We start from the raw sequence: 11,989 nt of genomic DNA, 5'->3' as shown, positions 1-11,989 counted from the left end.
GTAGGAAGCACAATGCCTAGTAATCCTCTTCCGTTCTGGAAGCAGTATATTCCAGCACAAGGAGACTGCTGTGGTCCATATACCTGATGATTCAAAAGGCTTCTGGCTTTGAATGAAACCTAGGTAGGAAAGGGCTCTGTAGTACATTTCCCATCTACATGTCAGCACCCTTCTTTGTGGCATGTGTATTCAAGAATTGCATCCAGTGACCTTCCTGGCAATCTAGTGGTTAAGGCTTCATGTTCCCACTGCAGGGGGCACAATTTCAGTGCCTGCTTGGGGAACTAATATCCTGCATGCTGCACTGCATGGTCATAAAAGAAAAACTGTGTCTGATTTTTTAAAAATATAGATTTGTGCTCTAGTCATAATCTTTTGTCAAATATATACATATATGTGTATATATATGGGCTTCCCATAAGAGATGTGGGTTCGATCTCTGGGTCCAGAAGATACCCTGGAGGAGGGTATGGCAATATACTTCAGGATTCTTGCCTGGAGAATCCCATGGACAGAGGAGCCTGGTGGGCTACAGCTCATGGAGTCACAAGGAGTTCCCAATCTAGGCTTGTTTCTTAAACATGTTTTCTGATAAGTAGATATTTTTGTCTAATTTATTATGGTTGATCTTGTTATTGTTTTCATTATCAAGATATATTCTGATTACTCCCAGGTTATGATAATATTCTCCTTTTTTACCTACAAGTTTCATTGTTCTAACTTTTACACATAAGTCAATGATTAAATAGCTTTATATACACTTCAAGGCAGAAAATAATTGTGTTTCTTTTTTCCATATCAATATACTGTAGTTCTAGCACCATTTCTTAAAAAGACTTTCCATTCTTTATCGATTGTTATACCCTCAACGAATTTGCCACTCTTCAGTAATACTGTTTGCCTTCAAATAAGTTTTGTCTCTCATTAATATAGAAACTCTAGCTTTCCTGCTATTTCTTTTCAATTTGCCACATCTATTTTTACTCATTCATTTCCTTTTAGGTTTATCAATTTCTTATTAATATTCATTTATAATTCATAATAGGTCTTTACTATACCTCTTTAAACATTTTTAATGCTTTCTCTGGGGATTGCAATATGCAACCAACATTTAACAGTGTGACTTAGGATTATTTATGTACTATTTTATGTACAATGCAAGACACTTGCAATCTTATATTTTTATTTACAACTGCCTTAAGTTCTACATTAGTCATATACAGCACTTTTTTATAAATCTTGTATCATTAGAATTTTGCTTTAGAGATTATTTAAAAATTAAAAGATATAAAATATATACAGTCATAGGTTTATCTGCATATTCACCACTTCAAGGGTTCTTTCTTCCTGTATATTATAGGTTCCATATGTTGGTATTTCCTTTAGTATAAAGTTCATTTTAGCATTTCTTGAAGTTCAGGGCCTAATGCAACTAATTCTCTCAAATTTTATCTATCTGTAATTGTTGTCATTTGCACTTTGGTTCTTAACAGTTTTTTAAGATACCAAATTCCTGGTTGATTGATTTTTCTTTTCTTTTTTTTTAAATTTTAAGACACAGAGCTTTTTAAAGAGGTAATTTCCTTGTCTTTCTTTTATTGCTTCTGATTAGAAGTCAATCATCATGTGCATGCTTCCTCTCACATTTAACATGCTTTTGATTTTTTCTATCTACTTTCAAGTTTTTCATTCTCTGTGTTTTTTTCCTGCAATCTTACCACACAGTTCTTATATGCTTGACATTGTATTTGAGGAATTGTAGATAATTTAGATTTATCTTCCTCTGAAGAGTTCTGGTTTCTCTTCAAATGCATGGTTACTTTGGTCTGACTCCAAACTTCTCTCTCCTGCATTTCTTTTAGGCCCTCAATCTTGATTTGCAATGGTTCTTGGTATCTTGACCACACATTTCCTGGGCAAAGGTAAAATGGAAATTTGTCTCCCTCTTTGGTAGCTTCTTCCTTTTACAATACCCCTGTTCACAACAGAGACATTCCCATCACTACAATGCTGAATGTCATCCTTGAGATGGTTAGATGGCACCACTGACTCCATGGACATGAGTTTGAGTACGCTCCAGGAGTTGGTGATGGACAGGAAAGCCTAGCATGCTGCAGCCCACGGGGTCGCAAAGGGTCGGATATGACTGAGCGACTGAACTGAACTGAACTGATTCTTCAAGTCAGTTTGGCTGAGTTCTCTTTGAGTTGCAGTCACTCTATACCCAAGTAGAGACAATGGTAAAGAACCCGGCTATCAGTGCAGGGAATATGAGCCTCAGGTTCAACCCCTGGGTAGGGAAGGTCCCCTGGAGAAGGGCAGGGTCTAGTAAAACACATTATGTGTTAGCCACTGGCTGTAAATTCTGTTCCCTTCTTATGGGTTTCCCAGATGGCTCAAGTAGTAAAGAATTTTCTGCCTGCAATGCAGGAGACACCGGAGACGTGAGTTCAATTCCCACTTGGGAAGACCCCTGGAGGAGGAAATGGTAAACCACTCCAGTTTTCTTGCCTGGAAAATCCAATGAACAGAGAAACCTGCGAGGCTACAGCCCATAGGGTTGCAAAGAGTTGGACATAAATGAGCATGCATGTTCATACCCAATGGACTGAGAGTAGCTCATGAAAAGTTACAGAAACATTAATTTCACCCAGCGTAGTTCTCTTGTTTCAAGGGTCAGCTCTTCTCCAGTTTTGGACAGCCATTGCTATTTCTCTAGTGGTTTCATATAGTTGATTTGAAACAAAATTTTGTCCAGATTTAATAATTTCTACCTTCAAGAAACCTGGTTTGGCATAAGATATTTGCTGTTTCCAATAGGAAAATACTGACTTTGAGCTTTTTGGCTTCTTCTGTCCCCTGTCTCTACCATCTTTTTTATAATGTTCTTTATTTCACTGTTATTTTGTTTATATTAGGGAGAGCATGTTCTCCATATCTGTGATTTTTGTTTCTGTAGTATTACTTCTACTTTGTAGACAGAATAGACATATTTTCCATTTCCTTATTTATCTTATTGAATTTCAGATTAACTCATAAAAATTGCAAGATTTCTTTTATAAATAGGTATAACTCACCAGGACTTTTTATCTTTATGTTCTTTATAATTCTGAATGTTGCAGAATATGATAAATGAGAAATGAAATATGTTGTAGACCTGTTTGATTAGCATACTTGTTTTAAGTAACATTTACACTGAACAATAATTACTCTCATCATCTCTTATCTTATAGATGCTAATATAATTCCCCATATGCTAGACCTTAACATCTATATTAAGAATTGCTTTGATGCAGTAGGACAAAGAGGGACCTCAGAATGGTCCTGTAGGGAAGGTGAAGTCTTCTCATACACAGTAGTAGAGGGAAAAGTGAACCTTGTACTCATAAATTAGCAAATATTAAAAAGGAGATCCAGCCAGTCAACCCCAAAGGAAATCAGTCCTGAATAGTCATTGGAAGGACTGATGCTGAAGCTGAAACTCCAATATTTTGGACACCTGATGTGAAGAACTGACTCATTTGAAAAGACCTTGATGCTGGAAAGATTGAAGGTGGGAGATGAAGGAGGTGACAGAGGATGAGATGGTTGGATGGCATCACCAACTCATTGGACATGAATTTGAGTAAGCTCCGGGAGTTGGTGATAGACAGGGAAGCCTAGCATGCTGCAGTCCATGGGGATGCAAAGAGTCAGACACGACTGAGCGACTGAACTGAACTGAAAAATGCTATGAAAGAAAGTAAAAGTGTTAGTCGCTGAGTCATGTCTGACTCTTTGCAACCCCATGGACTATAACCTGCCAGCCTCCTCTGTCCATGGAATTCTCCAGGCAAGAATACTGGAGTGAGTAGCCATTGCTTTCTCCAGGAGATTGAGCCTGAGTCTCCTGTATTGTAGGCAGATTTTTTACCATTTGAGCCACCAGGGAAGCCCAAATATGCTATATCAAGGGAAGCCCAAAAGTGCTGCATCAACTTAGTATTAGTAATATATATCTGAGAGGTGTCCACGTGTTAAATATCTAGGATATATAATTGAGTCTGCTATGGTTATTTAAGGGAAAAAACATAAAGAATATTTTTTGGCTGAGACTTTATTTTTATATATGTAAATTTAAACTGTGGTAAATATGAAGGCTGATTTTCTCTTCAAGATGACGGTCAATGATATACTTGTCTTCCTAGCCATATGAATGATCCATAATTCATTTCTATAATATGTATATTTCTTTTAATAGTTCTAATTTCACTGTTTTAGATTTCCTAACTCTTTAACCATTATCATTTAAGGCAAGATTTTTTCATACTGGACATTTTGTTTTCATAAATGTCTGTCCCTACTCAGTATCCTTTGGGTGATATAAGATTCTCACTCAAACAAAATATAGGACCATAGGTTGAAATAACTACTCTTGTTCAATTTGCCTACAAATATTCATCTTATTTCGTTCTCCAAGTTTAAGAAATAGCCCATACTTCCATTAATTGCAGTTTTTGTTGTTGCTCAAGTAGTATAATGCAATATATCAGTAACTGAGGTCCCCATCATGAAACATTAATGACCAGGACTACTTTTATTCTAACCGTGGTCTTAAAGGTAAATGTACAACTTCAAGAGTCTACCACCAAGCCACCATTTTCATTTTCTAATTCATTAACCATATTCTCAGCTCATTGGCGACCACAAAATATGTAGAGAGGTGTGAATAAGGGATGAAGTGCAGAAAGCAGAGGTACTTGGACCAGTGAAACCAGTGAAAAATTCTCTGAAGTAGAATATTTTTAATCTTTATATTCTTTACAATTCTGAATTTTGCATGAATGCATGTGTACTAAGCTGTTTCAGTCATGTCTGACTCTTTGCAACCTCATGGACTGTAGCCCACCAGGCTCCTCTGAATTTGGGATTATCCAGGCAAGAATACTGGAGTGGATCGCCATGCCCTCCTCCAGGGGATCTTCCCAACCCAGGGGTCGAAACTGTATCTCTTATGTCTCCTGCATTGGCAGGCTGGTTTTTTACTGGTAGTGCCATCTAGGAAGTCTGAATTTCACAGAATATAAATTTTGAATTCTGAATTATGCAGAATATGACAAATGAGCAGTGAAATATATTGTAGACCTCTTTGATTTGCATACTTCTTTAAGCATCAATATTTACACTGAAAAAATAATTGCTTTCACCTTGTCTTATAGATATTAAAATAATCCTCCATATACTAGTACCACATAGAAACTTAGTATTATCTCCTGCTGTATTATTTCACTAATTTTAACGGTAGGTTGAGAAGAACTATAACTGTGATTATAACCCTAAAATCCTGGATCTATTCATGTTAAAACATTCTCTCTTAGAAATAAAAGTTTCATCCAGAGTACAGAACCAAATAAGGCATTTAAAATGTCATTTTCTAAACAGACAAAAATAGAAATATGCAGTTTTGGGATTCAGCTGCAATCCAGAAACAAGATATCTAAAGATATCTGCTTTTTTTTATCAATACAAAGCAATTTACTTTAATATCAGCCTCCTGTTTCAAAAGGTCAATCAACACTTTAAAAATGTGTAAGAAAAGTAGGGTTTTTAAAACAAAATAATGTTTTAAAAACTATTATGTCATAGTTTTAAAAAGTGTTAATATGAGAAAAGAAAAATAAAATTTCTTGAAAGAAGAGTCCCTAGGCCATTCTTTGAATTTCCATCTTTCACATTAAGCATAACTTGTTACTGTTGTTATTGTTCAGTTGCTAAGTCGCCTCTGACTCTTTGTGATCTGGACTGCAGCACACCAGGCTCCAATGTCTTCCACTCTCTCCCAGAGCTGGCTCAAATTTATGTCCATTGAGTTTACATCCATCTCAGCCTCCATGGCCCCCTTTTCCTTTTGCTTTCAATCTTTCCCAGCATCAAGGTCTTTTCAAATGAGTTAGTTCTTGGCATCAGATGGCCAAAGTTTTGGAGTTTCAGCTGCAGCATCAGTCCTTCCAATAAATATTCAGGACTGATTTCCTTGAAGATTGACTGGTTGGATCTCCTTGCTGTCCAAGGGATTCTTAAGAGTCTTCTTCAACATCACAGTTTTTTTTTGTTGTTGTTTTTTGTTTGTTTGTGTGTTTGTTTTCCATTAATTTTTATTAGTTGGAGGCTAATTACTTTACAATATTGTAGTGGTTTTTGTCATACATTGACATGAATCAGCCATGGATCTACATGTATTCCGCATCCCGATCACCTCTCCCACCTCCCTCTCCACCTGATCCCTCTGGGTCTTCCCATTGCACCAACCCTGAGCACTTGTCTCATGCATTCAACCTGGGCTGGTGATCTGTTTCACCCTAGATAATATACATTTTTTGATGCTGTTCTCTAGAAACATCCCACCCTCGCCTTCTCCCACAGAGTCCAAAAGTCTGTTCTGTACATCTGTGTCTCTTTTTCTGTTTTGCATATAGGGTTATACAGCACCACAGTTTGAAAGCACCAATTCTTCAATGCTCAGGTTCTTCAATGCTTAGCTCTCACATTTATACATGACTACTGAAAAAAACATAGCTTTGACTATATGGACATTAGTTCACAAAGTGATGTCTCTGCTTTTTAATACACTGTCTAGGTTTGTCATGGCTTTCCTTCCAAGGAGCAAACATCTTTTAAGTTCATGGCTGCAGTCACCATCTGCAGTGATTTTGGAGTCCAAGAATATAAAATCTGACACTGTGTCCACTTTTCCTCCACCTATTTTCCATGAAGTGATGGGACTGGATCCCATGATCATTATTCTTTGAACGTTGAGTTTTATGCCAGCTTCTTCACTCTCCTCTTTCAGTCTCATCGAGGTGCTCTTTAGTTCCTCTTCACTTTCTGCCATTAGAGTGGTATCATTACATATGTGAGGTTGTTGGTATTTATCCTGGCAGTCTTAATTCCAGCTTGGGCTTCATCCAGTTGGACATTTCACATGATGTTCTCTACATGGAAGTTAACTAAGCCGGGTGACAATACTCAGCCTTGTTGTACTCCTTTTCTAACTTGGAACCAGTGAGTTTTTCCATGTCTGGTTCTAACTGTTGCTTCTTGACTCCATACAGGTTTCTCAGGAGACAGGTAAAGTGATCTGGGACTTCCATTGGTACTTCCATCTCTTAAGAATTTCCCACAGTTTGTTGTGATCCACATATTCAGAGTCTTAGTGAAATCAATGAAGCAGAAATAGGTGTTTTTCTGGAATTCCCTTGTTTTATCTATGATCCAATGAATGTTGGCAATTTTATCTCTGGTTCCTCTTTCCTAAATGAGAACAGCCTAACACAGATCAGAGTATTTAATTCAATGCTACGCTTCATTCTTATCCTATATATATATATATATATATATAGTTATTGTTCAGTTGCTAAGTCGCCTCTGACTCTTTGTGATCTGGACTGCAGCACACCAGGCTCCATATATACATATATATAGCCAGAGGAATCAGGTAAACTTATGGTTTGATTAATTTAAAGTGTCCCTTTTCATAAGGTGCTTAGCTTAGTCCTGGACATACAAAACCACAAAAGATATGATTTAGTATGAGTATGGGATATACAACTGAAATAATTTTACAAAAGAGGACTGTACTCAGAAAACCTATAGGAATCTGCAAGTGAATTCTCAGGTAAATTCTCACATAAATCATTGTTTTAATGAATAGAAGTTGAGAAATTTCTTTTTTTAAACTGTATCTTTGGTCACCCCTTAGAACATCTTCTGGGAAGTAGAATGCTCTCCAGTAATGAAGATCACATATTTAAAAAATAAAGGTTAGATTAACTGTCTAATAATCAATTATTCCCTGAAAGTGAAAGGGAAGTTACTGAGAAAAAAATAAACTTCTTATTTAAAAAAAAAAACAAAATGAAACTTATGTTTCTTTGGATAGTTTGATGTTTTCACATCAGTAAAATTGCTTGTTCTTGGTTTACACTTGAAGACTGGAATGACACAATTTAAAGGTGCAAAAATGGTAATAGTTCTTCAAGTCCAGATGTCATGAGGAATCTAACTGCACTTTATCAAATTTTACACTCCATTGCTATTTGAACTCTGCAGTATATTTTGTAGTTTTCACTATTCTTGCTCTTTATTCAACATTCTTTCAATTTCAAGTTTTTCTTCAGCATTAGTTCTTGATTTGTTGTCTTGTCTACAGCCTGCTACATACAATTTTGTATGGCTATAGTTAACAACAAAATGACTGTTCTCTTGATCTATAAACCTTTCCAGACCTGTAGTTGAAAGCTAGCATTTATTTCTCTTTCCCTGATAATGAACAGCTAGACAGATCTGAGCAAACCAAAGAAGAAAATCCATAAGCACTGTCCTCTTCCCAGTTTTGACTCCCAGTCTTAACTGATATAATTTTGATAATTAGCACTTTACTGCTGAGATTTAAAATATGTTTTAATACCTTCAAACACATAAATCTCCATTTCCTTTGTAGTTTTGGAAACAAAATCTTAGAACTGAAATTTAAATAATAAATGTCAAATAAGAATTGTGACATCTATTTATAAAAGAAACACATAGCAAATATTTAATTACCTCATTAATAAATAAAGGAATTGGTGAGAAGTTAGATGATTCAAAGAAGAGTACAAAAAACATATTTGCAGGTCTGGAATAGTGAAATAGATTTGCAAACGAATACAAAACTGACTTTTTTTTTTTTTTTTTTTTTTTTTTTTTTAATATTATTTTATTAGTTGGAGGCCAATCACTCCACAACATTTCAGTGGGTTTTGTCATACATTGACACGAATCAGCCATATAGTTACATGTATTCCCCATCCCGATCCCCCCTCCCACCTCCCTCCCCACCCGACTCCTCAGGGTCCTCCCAGTGCACCAGGCCCGAGCACCTGACTCATGTATCCCACCTGGGCTGGTGGTCCGTTTCACCATAGATAATATACATGCTGTTCTTTCAAAACATCCCACCCTCACTGACTTTTAATGCAGTTGAGAAGGAACTAATTTGAACCTCCACAGAATTTCATTACACATCTATACCCATGAATTATTTTTCATTGCTATCATTTATCTACAACTTACAAAGGCGCAACATAGCTTAAAGGCAAAGAAAGGCACAAAAACTCTACAGGATCAGAAAAACTGAAGGTGTATGTTATAAACAATGCAGTCTTCCACTGGAAACACTTTCATTCCGATGTCATGAATATTGAGCATACTGATTTCCTCTACACATTGACTTTTTTCATATTTATTAAAGTATACTTGACAAACAAAATTATATATATTTAAGGTTTATGACTTGGAATTATGACATTGTGAAATATTCACAATCAAGTTAATTAATACATCCATCACTTTACATAGTTATTTTCTTTCCCTCCATTTCTTCCTCCCTTTCCTTCTCTTTCTTTCAAGATGCCTAATATGTATCCTCTTAGCAAACTTCAAATGTACAACACATTATTGCTTCAAAATTTATTTATTTTGCATAACTGAAACTTTGCCTCCTTTGATAAGCATCTTCAAATTTTTGCCCTTCCTCCAGTTTCTGGCCAACACCATACTAATCTCTGCTTCTATGAGCATGGCAATTTCAGATTCCACATATCAGTGAGATCACGAAGTATTTGTTGTCCTGTGTTTGGCTTTTTAACTTAGCGTAATACTCTCCAGGTTCTTCTGTGTTACAGCAAATGGCAGGATTTCCTTTTTTAAGGCTGAATAATGTTTCCTTTTCTTTCTTTCTATCACATTTTCTTTTTTTTTAATTCAGCTTACAAAGCCACTTTATTTATTTTTTTCCTAATTAAAGGCATTAAAGGTTTTTTTTAATTTGTTTTTATTAGTTGGAGGTTAATTACTTTACAATATTGTAGTGGTTTTTGCCATACACTGACATGAATCAGCCATGGATTTACATGTGTTCCCCATCCCGATCCCCCCTCCTGCCTCCCTCTCCATCCCTCTGGGTCTTCCACGTGCACCAGCCCCGAGCACTTGTCTCATGCATCCAAACTGGGCTGGTGATCTGTTTCACACTTGATAATATACATGTTTCGATGCTGTTCTCTCAAAACATCCCACCCTCGCCTTCTCCCACAGAGTCCAAAAGTCTGTTCTGTACATCTGTGTCTCTTTTTCTGTTTTGCATATAGGGTTATCGTTACCATCTTTCTAAATTCCATATATATGCATTAGTATACTGTATTGGTCTTTATCTTTCTGGCTTACTTCATTCTGTATAACGGGCTCCAGTTTCATCCATCTCATTAGAACTGATTCAAATGAATTCTTTTTAATGGCTGAGTAATATTCCATGGTGTATATGTAGCACAGCGTCCTTATCCATTCATCTGCTAATGGGCATCTAGGTTGCTTCCATGTCCTGGCTATTATAAACAGTGCTGCGATGAACATTGGGGTGCACGTGTCTCTTTCAGATCTGGTTTCCTCAGTGTGGATGCCCAGAAATGGGATTGCTGGGTCATATGGCAGTTCTATTTCCCCACATTTTCTTTATTCATTCACACACTGACAGATATTTAGTATATTTTTATATCTTAGCTACTGTGAGCAATGCTGGAATGAACATGGTAATGCAGCTATTTCTTCATGATAGTGTTTTCATCTCCCTTAGATATATACCCAGAAGTGTGATTGTTAGATAATAATGCAGTTTCTGTTTTAGGTTTTTGAGGAACCTCCGTATGTTTTCTATAATGGCGACATAAATTTAAATTTCTATCAACTGTATACAAGTCAGATCCTTGAATAGCAGCTGCAAAAAATGGAGGTACTACTGCATGGTCCAAAGCCTTTGCTCCTCAGGGAGGAACTGTGATTTGGGGGTTCTCTCCTGATTGTATGGTATTGTGTCAGGGATGGGGTTTATGACAAGATTGAGTCTCAGCTTTTCCTACAACTAGATTTGAGTGGTTTCTCAACTGACTAGTGTATAGGAGTTTCTCAAACAGTTTCTGGTTGTCACATAAAGGGAACTGAGCCTTGTGTAGCTGCTAAATCTGTAGTCTGAGTGAAGAAAGAACATCTGGAGCTTCCTGGTTTGCCATCTTGATGATGTTTACACATTAACTAGTTTTAAAATATATTCTCCAGATGAGAATAGAAATATTCCTCATGTTTTTGCAAAACAAATAATGATGAAACTGAATAGTTATGAATAATGAAGCTTTTCTTTTGTGCATGAAATATATTTTGCCATCTGATACTAGAAAACAGCATATATGTATCATATATATACATATATATATTTATGTGTATATGAAAATATACATATATATATGGCAAACATATATGTATATGGCAAGCAAATATATCTGTGTATGTATATATATATATATGGTGTGTGTTTGTGTGTGTGTGTGTGTTTGTGTATTTGTGTGTGCCAAACATAACAAGATTAACAGAGGCTTCCCAGGTGGTACTAGTAGTAAAGAACCCCTGCCAATGCAGGTGACGCAAGAGGCACAGGTTCCATCTCTAGGTCGGGAAGAACTCTCAAGTAGTAAGTGGCAACCTGCTCTAGTATTCTTGCTTGCAAAACTCCATGGACAGAGGAGCCTTGCATGCTACAGTCCACTGGGCCGCAAAGTGTCGGACATGACTGAGTGCCTCAACACACACACACACATACACACAAGATTAACACATGTTCAGATAACATTAATATATGAAAAATGGTTATATTATTTTATGCACTCATTAATTATGTTGCCACAAGATGTGGTTCTTAGAAATTTTTTAAAAAGCCCCATTGGTCCTGACTATATCAATTCTGAGATTTGACTTCTTAGCTTCTTTTCTCATGCATGATAAAACACTCCTTTCTTAGATGAAGCATACCCTCATTATATGTACTTTCCACTTTGCTCTATAAATACTCTCACTTTGCTATCATGTATAATAAAACAGCTGCTGTAAAGCATAAGTCAGATAATATCTGAAGGAAATAAAGAAG

The sequence above is a fragment of the Muntiacus reevesi genome, chromosome 16 (assembly GCF_963930625.1).
Source record: "Muntiacus reevesi chromosome 16, mMunRee1.1, whole genome shotgun sequence".
NCBI classification, from domain to species: domain Eukaryota; kingdom Metazoa; phylum Chordata; class Mammalia; order Artiodactyla; family Cervidae; genus Muntiacus; species Muntiacus reevesi.
This window is presented reverse-complemented; position numbering follows the sequence as displayed.